Source organism: Lygodium microphyllum, chromosome 13, assembly GCF_053477565.2.
Source record: "Lygodium microphyllum isolate KBCC chromosome 13, Lygodium_microphyllum_v1.1.10, whole genome shotgun sequence".
NCBI classification, from domain to species: Eukaryota; Viridiplantae; Streptophyta; class Polypodiopsida; order Schizaeales; family Lygodiaceae; genus Lygodium; species Lygodium microphyllum.
The window spans coordinates 31,309,156-31,323,745 of record NC_141147.1 but is presented as its reverse complement, the minus strand read 5'-3'; positions in this window follow the sequence as shown (position 1 = coordinate 31,323,745).

The following is a 14,590-nucleotide window of genomic DNA, read 5'->3' as shown; positions in this document are numbered from 1 at the left end:
AGCTGACATATTCACGAAGGCATTGGGCGCAGAGAAGCTGCGCAAGTTCAGAGACCTGCTTGGTGTGTAGGAATTGGGATTGAGCTCGAGGGGGAGTGTTGAGATATCGAGCTCCACTCGTGATACGCCAGAGTGACCGTTGTGTATTTATGTCACCGACTTGTCAGTTGTAGACGCAATTGGTACACCGCCCATGAATAATAGCTACATGATAGCTATCCTTATCTACTCTAGTTCGTGGCTCAGTTAGTATGCCACCTTAGTTAGTTGAGTTTGGTTTGAGACCCATATATAGGGTTCTTCTATTTCTTTGTACTTGAGTTCTTTTGGCTTACACAACTAAGAAGAGGAAAACTGTTTTCAGCCTCCACCTCTGTGTGTATTCCCCCATTGTGCAAGCAAGAAAGCTACAAGTGAGACTCCTTCCTTCTCTCCCACAATCTTGACAAGATCAAGGCTATTACTTATAGGGTAATGCCTCCATTTGGATTCTCGAATGATATCCCATATCCTTTGTCCCTTTTTCCTAGGTTTTTCCCATAGTTGCTCTCGATAGGTCCAAGTGCCAACCATCCTATCTGTGAGCTTCACTTTCATTCCCCCACCATACCGTATTGTCTCATGTCAAATTCAACTCTCCATTTCCTTCTGCCCCACTTGCCCACTTCCTAGGAGATGTTTACACTGCCTCTTTCTGTCACCATCTTGATCTGTTGCTCTAGATCCCCCTATTGATCCTATTCCTGTACCCACCCTTGAGCCCTTAGCATCATTTGAGGCCTCCTCCTTTTCCACTATCTTTCAGCCAGTCCACTACTTGGATCAGGTAGCCCAGGCTAAAATCCAACATGAACATGGGGAATGGATACTAACTCATCTTTAGATTAGTTCCATCACACTTGATCCACCTTCTGGTCTCAAAACTTTGCTCATCTGTCGCCCTCTCAATAGCATGGCAATAGACTTGGCCATGAAGGAACACTCCTTAGATGCTAGTTAGTTACTCCAATTTGACTGTATGTTTACCACCTTTGTGAAATTGTTTGCTATGATTGACCTTAGCCTTGCCGACAATGAGGACCTTGAACCTACTACTCAATGGAATCCCACTTGGGTGGAGCATGAGTATCTCTTTTGCAAGAGTCTCTTGGTGCAAGCTGAATATATCAAGACTCTTTCTTGAAAGCATCTCCAATCCTCCCAATTCATCTCTTCTTATGCTCTCATGACCAAATGTGATGATCCTGCAAACACACCACTTCTAGTTCTTTTTTATGCTGCTAGTATGGCCATTGGCTCAAGATCACTCGTGCCAACAATGGTCTCATGACCACTATCGAGCAACGACATGCCATTCGTAACCTCTAGGGTGATTTTACATATCATTCTAATGTTTCATTCCGTGCTCTCATTTTGGCTTGTGAACTCGAAGTGTCATCCAATCTGCAACACCACCCATTGTTTCATAAGATTCTTATGGAGGATGATTTCCATGTGGCTAGTTACTTGGTCCCTGTCTACTCATAGATCTTACCTTTTATTTGTGAGGTTTGGCAATATGCCCATTTGACCTTGATGCATTTGTCGAATTGAAGTATAACCCCAGCTTTTATACTTGGTGGTTGTCCCTTGTTCCCTCCTCTTGACCCTCCATCTAGTTGTCTTTGGACTTTCTATGTACATAATCAATCTAGCTTATCTTTTTCTTTTTGTTGGTGTTGCCCTAACATCTGTCCTCACCCTTTGATTGTTGCATTTGCAAGCTCAGAAGCTTTCTAGTACTCTCTATTTGCAGGGGGAAATCGGGCCAATCAATTTTGGCATTATTTTTTTGATAAATAAGCAAATGTACGATTTGACTATCTTTTTGTTGGTTAACTAAAAATTTCTCAAGTTGTGGTTTTATTTTTTGACTAAGAGGATGGTAGATTCCCAATTTGAAATGTCTACATTGGTGGTTATCAAGGATTATCATTATGAGGACAAGGGAGTATTCACTATGTAGCAATGTAAGGACTTTGGTCTAGAGACCAACATATGGAGTTTTAGAGAAAAACCTTCCTCTTAAAGGCGAATTTGCCTTAGTGAGGAGTGGAAAGAAAAAAGAAAAAAGATAGTACAACATGTACATAGATACAAGAGGATGAGAAAAGACGTCATCTCATCCAATGCCCATCAACTTCCTAAGGAAGGCAAAGCACTCTATAGAGAGGCTTTTCGTGAGAAAGTCTGTAGGATTATGGTCAGTTGAGATCTTGACAAGGTCAATAGTCTTGTCCTCAATGACCCCACGAATGAAGTGATACCTCACCTCAATGTGTTTTATCTTCGCATGGAAGACTAGATTCTTGGCTTATAGATAGCACTCACAATTCGAATGTAGTGTAGGGATAGCATCTGCAATACTAAGGTCGGCAAACAAACGACCCAACCAAATGGCCTCCTTGCAAGCCTCAGTGGCAACAACATACTGGGCCTATGTAGTGGAAAGGGCCATGCATTTCTGCACCCTGGATATCTATGAAACATCACCTCCAGCAAAAGTAAACACATAGCCAGAGGTGGACTTCCTACTATCTGCATGTCCTGCATAGTCAGAGTCAATGTATCCCATGGCTCCTATATCATGGCTGCCATAATATATGCACATATCAGCAGTACCCTTCAAGTACCTCATGATACCCTTCACGTCATCCCAATGCCTCGTGCGAGGTGTAGCCATATAACGTGCCACAACACCAACTGCAAAAGCAATATCGGGATGGGTGGCTATCATGGCATACATAAGACTGCCCACTACGGATGCATAGGTAATCTTGGCCATCTCAGCCCTTTGCTCATCTGTCTTTGAAAAATTGGCCTATGATACCTTTACATGAGAAGGAAATGGACAACCATGGCTTTACATCTTGCATACGAAAGCACTCAAGGACTTTATGAATGTACTCTCTTTGTGATAGATAGAGTAGTCCTTGATGCCTATCACGCCTAATGCCCATACGAATATCAGATGCATGTCCCAGATCTTTCATCTCAAAGCTCTTCTTGAGCTGATCCTTAAGAGCATCTAGCTCATCATGAGCTTTCCCTCCCAAACGCATGTCATCCACATAGAGTACCAAAATCAATAAAGATCCATCATGGGCTTTCTTTTGTACAAGCACGGATCCATAGCACTATGGTTGTAGCCCAGTGACTGCATAAATGCATCAAACTTATCATACCATTCCCTAGGTGCCTGCTTCAAGCCATAAAGGCCTTTCCTCAATCTACACACAACGGGTTCCTTGCAAAGCTCTATAAAGCCCTTATGCTACTCCATGTAAATCTCATCATGTAAGTCCCCATGTAAGAAAGTTATCTTGACATCCAACTAGTACAAAAAGTTGTGCAGCCAAAGCCAAGACTAAGCATAGGGTGGTCATCTTAACCGTAGGAGAGAAGACCTCATATCAAAGTCAACACCGTGCTCTTGCTTGAAACCCTTTGCTACCAATTTGGCCTTGTATGCCGGCCTGGGTTGTCTAGGGGTACTTTTGAACTCGTACATCCACTTGCAAGACAAAGCCCTCTTGCCACTATGCAAGGAAACCAAATCCTACATACGATTCTTATGTAATGAGTCAATCTCAGACTACATAGCCCTCTCCTAGGAGTGACTGTCACCCCTGCACATAGCCTCATCATAGGTGAGAGGCTCTCCTACATCTATAACCAAGATATAATTTATGGAGGGCATATAATTTATGGAGGGCTCATAGCAGTCAGGAGGTCGTCTATCTCTAGTAGAACACATCAATGCAGGTTGTGCTGCCTGCCCAATATCTTGTCTAACATCCTGTGTAATATCCTGGCCATGAGGATTAGTTGATACATGGTGTTTAGCTAGTTGTGGGGGAGCGTGGGGCTCCTCTTGAAAGATAACCATGTGTATCTCAACAACTTTCTCAAGCTTCATATGCATTTTTCCTCATGGAACACAACATCATGGCTGCCGATCACTTTTCACACCTGTAGATCCCAAAGACGATATCCCATCTCATCTGCATCTCCATATCTAAGGAAATGCATTTCACACTTTTAGGATCCAACTTATTGCATTTATACTTGGGCACATGGCAAAAGGCCTCACATCCAAAGACACACAAATGGGCATATGAGGGAGGCTTTCCTGTCTATACCTCCTCTGCAACTTGGAAGTCAATGCCACTGCAAGGTGACATGTTAATGAGATGCATGGCAATAGAGACTGCCTCAGCCCAAAAATGCTATGGTAAGCCTACTTGACTAAGCAAACTACAGACCCTCTCTTGGATAGTTCTATTCATACGCTCAGCCATACCATTTTGGGGAGGGGTGTAAGGGGCTGTCAACTGATGCTTAATACCCTGCTCATTATAAAACTGCTCAAAGCACGCAAGCCGTACTGACCCCCATTATCGTTCCTTAGGAATTTTAGTCTATGCCCAGATTGATTCTCTGCTAAAGCAAGCCAACGTTGAAAGACGGCCAAGAATTAGATTTCTACTTTATGGGATAATCCCAAACCTTACGTGAATCATCATTAATAATTGTGACAAAGTACTTTGCACCCCCTAATGACTGATAGGGCATGGGTCCACATAATCTAAATGCACAAGAGCCAAAGGCTCACCCATGTGTGGAATACCATAATTTTTATGCGAATTCCTAGTCTGCCTACCATATAAACAATGATCACACGACTCAAAATGTGAGTAGTCAAAAGGCGGAAGATACTACAAAGCAATAAGTATTTTCATTCCCTTAAGTGACATATGCCCAAGACGAGCATGCCAAAGAGATACATGTGGGATAGAACACACTAACAAACATTGGCCAATAGTACTAGATATAACCAAGGGGTAGAGATTGCCAGACTTGGCACCTCCTGCAAGAACAAGCCTACCACAAGTTATCTTCCATACAGAATCAACAAAGTATATATGATAACCTACATCATCAAGCTGCCCAACAGACATAAGGCTTTTAGTCAGTGTGGGTATATGACATACATTATACAGAATAAAAGTGCTACTGGAGAGAAATTGTAGAGTGACATCACCAATTCCAACAATAGCAATGGTAGGGAGTCACATGAAAAGACAGACCCGAATCCAAGAGCCAACATTGTGCATGAATAGAGTGAGCCTCGGTCTTCTCGGTTAGCTGAGAGGCATCACTTGAAGAGGTTGCTAAGATGTAGTCACCATTGGACTCCTTAGGCTGCATGACATTTATCTCCTCAATCTTTACTTTGGACTTTGCACGTATAATACTGTGATCATTGAATGTCTCTTGCACTTTTTCTTTCCCCTTTTCTTTGTGCTTGTCATCATGCATCCTATGGCATTACGGCCATATGTGTCCTGCTTTCCCACAATAATGGCATGTAAAATCAGACTTATGTCCACGGGACTTGCTGTGTCTACGTGACTTAGACCAGGACTTTTGAGAGTCCTTTCCATGATGATCATTATCTTTCTTGCTACTTCTGCCACCTCTAACAGATAAAGTATGTGAACTGGGGGAAGCATCATTGTTTTTCCTGTTAATTTCTTTAGTTAAAAGAGCACTCTCTACATCTTGCAATTTTATCCTATCAAGTTTGTTGGTACAGATTGCAGTGTGAAATACATCCCAAGACTCAGGTAAAGTGCCAAGTAGAAATAAAGGATGCAGATTATCCTGAAACTCAATACCCTATTGAAGCACATTTTTCATGATAGAATGAATTGGCTAAAGTGAGCAAATAATGGGGTCCACTCCTTCATGCAAAGATCCATCAACTGTTTAAGCCAATACATCTGTGAAGTAGGGCTTCGCTTTGCATAAAGTTTTTGAATATTTTTCCATAGACAGCATGACGGCTGCGTATAACCTGATGGGCATCCAAATCCCATAACCTATAAGCCTAAAAGTCACCATCTCCATAACCAAGGAGAATACATCTGCGTGACATAGGCACATCTAGCATACATACAAATGCATGACAACCAAACATCCTCAAGTAATCATAGGAGAGTCTCATGCCATTCCATGCCTTGTGTGGTGTAATACCATCCAAAGCCAAACACGAAGTTCTATTAAGCAAGTAAATTTTTGTCATAAGGGTCTCAGCCCAAAAGCCATAAGATAACCTAGCTGTGGTAAGCATAGAAGCAACCTTTACCTGTAGAGTCAGGCACATACCATGAGAAATCTCGTAATACTGTGGGCTTAGGAAATCAATGCCAGACTGCTGACAATAGGACTGAAAGCTGGGAGAGATATCATGACTCTCAGAATCCATTTGCAAGCACCTAGGCCTGCAACAGCTGAATCCATAAACATGTCAAGCATAACTGAGGCAACCTCAATCCATACCAAGGAAAAATCCCAAACACGGTGGGTAGCATGATCCACAAAGGTCACAAAATGCGAAACTCCATCAAGTGACTGGGTAAGCATAGGTCCATACACTGCACAATGGACAAGATCTATAGGATTTTTCCTCTCACTATCACCATGAGCCAAAGGGGCTCTGCAAGGACTATAATAATAATTAGGGCAAGCATCAAGATCTGCATGTGACATAGGAGGCAGCAAGGAACCCATATAAGACAATAGCTCTATCTCTCTGTGGTGCATATGGCCTAGATGATAATGCCATAACAATGCATGTGGTATTTGGATAACTGCAACCATAGAATCTCCCACATGAGAGACATGCACTAGGTAATGAGAACCAACTCTAGAACCTCTTGTCAAAACCAAGCAACCATGACAGATCTTCCATGACCTATCCTGAAGAGAAACAGAGTAATCTACATCATGTAACTGACGGATAGACATCAAGCTCTTACTAAGCATAGGAACATGTAATACATCATGGAGCACAAGAGAAGTAGCATCAGGCAAAGCTAGGTGTATGTCCCCTGTACCAACAATAGCATAAGTCTGCTCAAGGCCCAAATCAATACATCTATCAACCTCCTTGTAAGAAGAGAACCATGCTCTATGAGGGGTAACATGACAAGAGGCTAAAGAATCCAACATCCAATCAAAGTCATAGGCCTGATCATTGAGCAAGTAAGCTGTAGGGAAACTAGATGACAGGAGGACATGCTCAACTACATCATCATGGGTAAGTGAATGTACCTCACCACTAGAAAGAGTAGTAACACCTGCTGAATCATTCGATCTCTGCTCATGTCGAGTCCGTCTCTGTCTCTGTTTCTCTTTAATCCATCTAAAACATTTTCTTTGAACATGCCCAAGATTTCCACAATGGAAGCATACAACATCTGTGATAACTAAAGAACCTATAGAAGATGACAATGAATCCAAGTAATCATGAATAGGGCTATCCATAGCATCCATGGAACTCAAGAAGTTGAGGGCTATACTAATAGAGGGAACCTGCTCATAAAGATAATTATATGCAAGTACATTAGTGGTAGAAGCATGCTGCAAAGGCTCATGAAACCTCAACGAAGGGGAAGCCATAAAGGCATCAGCCAAGGATGCAAAAGCTCCCACATGAAGAAGAGTCATAGCCAAGTGCATGACATAACCAACCACAGTATGGTAAAGCATAAGACATCTATCAGAAGAGCATACGGTATTCAGCCATGAAATCATCCCATAACCATAATGGCAAACATGACTCTGCAGTACATCAGACCACATAGTAGCATCCAAGTCAATGCAAGACCGGTAAGTGGCATAAGATCCTGCAATGGTCAAGCTCCAGGAGAAGCCCAAATACATGTATAACATCATCCATACAAGTGGCTCTGTAAGGTATACAATAGTAGACCATGTGCATAGATAGGTAAGCATACATAGCATCTGCTCTCTAACATGGACGGGCAACAATAGCCCACAACTAGCATAGAAGCTAGACAACAAAGGAGCAAGAAAGCCATAACTGCATCCCAAGCACTATAAAGTCCACTAATCAACTAGGTATCCCGCAATAAATCCAAATACCAATGAGCAATCAAAGTTCAATATCCAACTGCCAAAGAAGAATGGAGCAATCACTGCTCAAATGTATCTGCATCCACCAAACATCCAAGATCCAAGAAAATCATCAGAGCATCAAAAGGCCAAATAGTATCCAAGCTGCATAAGGGATAAACCAACCAAATGTCAAATTTCTCAAAGGAATACTGCATTGAAAGTCAAGACAAAGCCCAAATATCTGCCATCCTGCAGTCGAGACCAAAAGCATCCACCTCAAACATCAATCCCAAAGAGGGTCATACAAGGATCACCCAAGTGATATGTAACATGAATTGTCTCAAGTAGCATGCCACCTGCAAATAAAAAATGATAGTGAAACCATAAATTGAGCTCTAATCTTGGTTCAAAATGATTCTGGGAGCATAAACATCAATGTGGCATCATCCAAATACATCTCCAAATACATCAAGACATCATCCTAAGTAATCGGGAGTACCCCGTAGACCATAGGCATAACCAAACTGTAGCATAAATAGCTTCAGCCCTGAATATTCCAACAGCAAATAACCTTTGTAAACTTAGCAGATCAGTGCTCAAACCACGCTCAAATCAATAGGCAAACCATAGGCATACATTCCTTGACATATAGGCATCATCCAAGGATAATTGGGCATCAAATGACCATCACATGTACCTATAAAGATCAATAACAGGATGCTCCCCTGTTTATGACAATCATGGGACTGTTCAAACAGTCCATGGCTGAGCTAAATCAGCTCCAAGCTCAATACCAACCATAAATATTAGTGCCCAAACCCAAAGCCAAGTGTTGGGAAGCTTCAACAAGCCATAACCAAGTGCCAGATAAAGTAAGTGAGCTGGGGACTGCTATAAATATTTGGGACAACAGGCCTATTGTTGTTTATACAGCCAAGAGGAGCTCAATTTCAAAGCCCCAAGTCACGTGCAAGCTTCAATATGTATCATAGATCATTGCCAAGTGGTCCAAGGTGCTCTAGACATCAAGCATGATGTTCATCTTGTGAAAGAGCTGCTGTCCATTCAAGCTGTGAACCTGGCACAAATCACGCTACTGGTACAACAGTAGGTGGCTAAGAAAAACAGGGTGGGGAGGCCTTAAGCCAAGTGCCAATGATGACATACACTAGCCCTAAACAAGCCTACAAAGGCTCAAGCAAAGGAAAGTAGAAGCAAGCTCCAACCTTTTCTTGAAACCCTACTGTGAACCTGTGAATGGGCTGAGAATACTTGAGAATAAGATCTTGTACCTTGCGTGCACAGCCTGCGATCATGCTCCAGAGGACCAAGCTCCGATACCAGTTGAAGGGGGTGTAATGGCAGTGGAGAAGGAGAAGAGGAAGATGCAGGAGAGAAGAGCACACACAATGTAAGTGCTGTCAAGAATGATATGACAACCTTATTGCACTATCTCATATATATATAAAGAATAAAAAATATAGCATGTAAATGCATAAGACATCTCATAGCCAAGACCATCCATCATGAGAGCACCAAGAGCATGTAAGCAGCCAAGCATCTGATAGCATCCAAGTACATCATGTACGAACCCAAGTCAATCTTTGACAAGCCAAGAAACATCCAAAAGAGGTTTCAAAGTATCCAAGTACAAGCCCAACTGAAGCTTTAAGTGGCAAAGAAGCTCAAACAATGTAGGTAGTATACATCATTGACATATGCTTCAAAGCATGTACCAACAGGTCATGCATAGACCATAGGTATAACCTCTGTCACAAAGCATGCTAATGTAGACCAATTTCAAGTAAGTGCCAATCAATATGGAGCTCAAACGAGGCTCAAAATACATTCTGGAACCATCCAAGACATTTACCAACCTCCATTTGCATCCAAATAGTCATAACAAGCATCTGGGAAGCACCCGAGATCAAGCACCTGAGACCAATAGGCATAACATAACCTGAGTTAAATAGCTTCATTCCTGATCTATTATAGCAATAAATTCACTATCAAATTGAGCATAAACAGGGTCAAAATCAGCACCAAATCAATGGCGTATCATATGCATAGTGTCCCATAACATTCGAGCATGATTCGAGTACCAAAGTATATTAGGCCCAAATGTCAATGCCAAGCTCAAGCCTTCAATGCCATGGTTGAAGCATGCTCCTATGCCTGAAATGAGACCTTTGTGTAGTGCCAATGGCGTGAAGAGGTGTTGGAGATGAAGGCCACATTTTTGACAGGATGAGAAAATAGGGCAACCTACTAAAATCACATTTTTGATATTGTTGAGGGAGTTGGGGAGCTGGGGAGCTGAGCACTACTTGATGGTTAGGGAGCTTCTATGGCTCCCAAAGAAGCTTCCCAAGAGGGCTCAATAGGCATAGAAGAGAGAGCTTAGTTCCAAACTTTCATGGACTGAGCCATGGTTGCCATGTTCTTCAAACCCTATGGACTGAAATAAAGAGTGGAATGAGAGCTCCAATAGTTATAGATGAATGCCCTGAGGTTACCCAAGAAGGCCCAATGCTTGCGCGAGAAGGATGAGACCGATCGGAAGCTCAAAAGGTGTGGCTATGGTTGCCAAGAGTAAAGACAAGAGTGTAGGTATTCAAACGAATGCTAAAGGAGTGCCTGACCATATTCAAGACCTTGAAGAGCCAAGCTCTAATACCAGTTGAAAGGTGAGAAGGATCGAGCAAGAGAGCATGGAAGTGAGAGCTATGACGAATAGAGTAAGAGCAAGAAAGAGAGAGACTCCAAATGTGGGAACTCCAATAGTCACAATGTGTGACCGGCCTTCCCTTTATTCAAATGTCACTGAAAGAATAAAGAATGAAGTGACAACGAGATGGGCGCCCGTCGCCTGCAATATGCAAGTATAGGTATTATCAGTGTAGTAATACATGGGCGGCTATGGGGAGGCGCTTTTACCCCCAACAATAACTTCTCTATCCAACCCAAAGGCTAAATCCACAAAGGCTATCTTTTTGCCATCTGGTCATATAAACCTCATTTGACATACTAGTTAGGACCCAACCAATGTCCATATTCACAAATGGATTCTCCTCATAATGGAAGCCTTTCAACTTAGAGCACCATGGATCATCTGTGGCACCTTACGAGGGTGGGGCATTGAGCATATCTAACACCCCTCCTCAATGTCCACCTGTAAGTGAACTACATCCTCATCCCAACGCCGAGTCTCTGAAGATGAACTCAAAGTAGATCCTTCATAAGAGCTTTAGTGAAGATATTTGCTCCATTATCCTCCATTGGACAATAGACCACTAGCTCTACTATCCCATCCTTGATCAAGTCACACATATAGTGATACTAGATCTTAATGTATTTGGTGCGTGCATGAAAAACTAGAATTTTGGGAATGGTGATGCAACTCTAATTATCATATCTTATCATTGTTGGATCTTCATCTAGTACTCCCATATGCCATAGAATCGTTCTTAACCATACTGCTTCACATGCATCAAAGAAAGATGCCTATTGTACTTTGCTTCAAATGTCATAGTTGGTTGTTTTTTATTGATCCAACAGAAGATTCATGAACCTAATAAGAAACAATATTCCAAAATTCATTTTCTAGAATCACTGTCACCTACCCTTCTGAGTCACAGTTTTCCATAAGAGCACTTTCAAAACTGTATGTGGTACCTTAGTCAAGGGTTTCCTTCACGTATTTGAGTACCCATATCCTAGCTTTCCAATGAATTTCTCGTGGTTTGTTTGAGAACCTACTCATAACACCAACAACAAAATTGATATTTGGTCTGGTGTTATACAAGTAGTAGATGAGACTACCAACCAACGTCATTTACCTTCCAATGTCTGCTAGTGCTGATGTATCTTCAATGGATAACTTCGCATTGATCTCCATAGGTCTAGCTATCTCCTTACACTTGGTCGTCATACCAAATGCTTTTAGGATCTCCCATGCATACTTCTTTTGAGAGAGGAAGATTCTACCAACCACGCTTCAATCCCTAAACAATAGTGCAACAAGCCCAAGTCTATCACTTCAAACTTAGTGTGCTCAAAGCTTTTCAAGTCTGATGGATCATATCTTCATAGTCATTTGTAATCAAAAGGTTGTCTACATATAGGATAATCACTCTACAGACTTTTCACCATCCCTGTAAACATACAAGTTAGCATTCGAGGCAGATCTTTTGAAATTCAAGCATAAAAAGAATTTATCTATCTATTGGTACCATACTTTAGGGGCTTATTTTAGCCTATATAATACATTCTTTAGTTTACATACTTTATTCTTAGAATGGGGAGCCTCAAACCCTAGTGGTTGAGCCTCATACACCTCCTCCTTGAGGTCTCAATTCAAGAACATTGATTTAATATCCATTTGATAAAGTGTCCACTTCTTAATCAGCAATAGCTACTACAAGTATTGTGCGAATAGTGGTCATTCTAGTAGTTGGAGCAAATAATTCTCGAAATTAAATCCTTCAACTTGTGAAAATACATGTGCAACGAATATGGCTTTGTACTTTTTTAAGCTATCATCAGCCTTGTACTTTACCTTCTAGACCCACTTGCTACTAATAATCTTCCTCTTTTGTGGCCAATCCACTAGCTTTCAAGTATCATTCTTCATTAATATGCTATTATACTCGGCTTGTATAGCTACTCTCCAAGCTAGATCAGCAAGTGCTTCTTCCAAGTTTGTTGGTTTCTTTACTTCTCTCATAATCTCAACCATCAAGGCCATATTGACTATGTTAGTAGAAGCCTTTCTTTGCTTCTCTATTCTTAGAGACCTTCTTGGTCCATCTTCCTTTTCCTCAATTGTGGTAGGTATAGGATTATTGCGATCATAGAGCTGCTTCACCCATTGTGGCAATGTCTTTTTCGGTGGCATGATTGAAGGTTGGTGAAAATTTTTCTCATCATCCGAAGATGATGCTTCCTCCTCCTTGAGGGTAGGGATAGATCTCAGCATAAGTTTATAGTGGACTATGTCATTGTCGGGATGACAAAGTGAATGTGGTCGCTCCTTGAACACCACATCATGGCTTGTTATGATCTTCTTGGTCTCTTGATCATACAATTTGTAAGCCTTTGCTTATCATTGTAACCCAAGAAAATATATTTTGTGTTTTTTGGATTTAACTTGTTTATCTTATCACATGAGGGCAAGGACAAGATAGAATGAGTCTCGCTCTTACCACAAGGATGCAACCTCGAGGTATATATCCAATGTTTGTGTATAAGTAACATATCAGAAGTAGAACTCAAGGACGTTGGATTCATGTCATGCTGGAAATTCGTCACGGCTGATATCACTAAATGATATCCCATACAAGCTGCTTCGAATCGGAATTCCTCTCGAAAACTGATGCTGGGCATCCACGTTAGGTCTTTGTTTTCATCGGCACGAGCTTTTTGGCACATGGAAGGGTCGATTAATCGGATGTGAACCATCTTGAATTGTTTTCATCAGCACGAGCTCCTGCGATGGGGATAGACGCAGTTATGCTTCATGTCCTTATATTCGACGCTTCAAGCGCACTCTCTGCACCAGAAAAAAATATATAGAATCTGATAGAATAGATCACATTTATCTTCAACAACTTATGCAGCTTAGTGCGTGCCCAGCATATTGGCGTAGATTTAGATCATCGGCATACTGGCAGGCAAGGTGGGAGCAGCGCAGATCGACCACCACCACCACCACCACCACCTCCTCCTCCTCCTCCTCCTCCTCCTCCTCTGTCTCTCTCTCTCTCTCTCTCTATAGCTACCACATACTATTTCCCCCCCAAAATGAACGTTGCTGCAACCCTAGCCATTTGTTTTGGCATGATAGATCATTAATATTCGATATATGAAAATACCATTTCAAATGCTAACTTTTGCTATTCTACAAAATTCCCAAGGTGAGTGTTTCATATCCTTAGGCTTGTACCGTTTCGAGTGCAAAAACCATGCTAAATTTGATGATGAGACAAATCATTGCATGATCTTGTTTCTTAGAGATGCATTTGTATGTATGTGTATTTTATATTTTCCCAACTTCTTTTAAGTAGATCCCTTGTGATATCCATCATTCTAATAGATGTGGGGTTATTACTAGAACATACAAGAGAAATACACTTTCTTGAGATATTAAGTAAGAGTTACATAAACTTTTATTATAATGGGTTCCCCTCCCATGGATAACTTCGAAATCCTTTCCATGTATGACCTAGGTGGCATATAAATATCCAATCAATTGGCTATATGAAGCTTACATATAGATCACACTTATCATAGTATTTTTGTGAGTATAAACTAGCCTTGCAAGGCTTACAACATACTTTGTGATATTATTGCACGTTTTCAAGGTAGAGATATCCTTTGTATTCATGGTTTGAACAACAAAGCTAAAAGCCTCTCTACACACACACACACACACACACACACTCTCTCTCTCTCTCTCTCTCTCTCTCTCTCTCTCTCTCTCTGGCATTTGACTTCTAGAGCAAGAAAGGAAGGCATATAGAGATGTGGGTGAATGTTACATCCATGAATATCATCGATGATTACATGACTTATACATCTTGTTTGTGTGTTTATTTTTCTTAGCTAATATAAGCTATTTCTAATG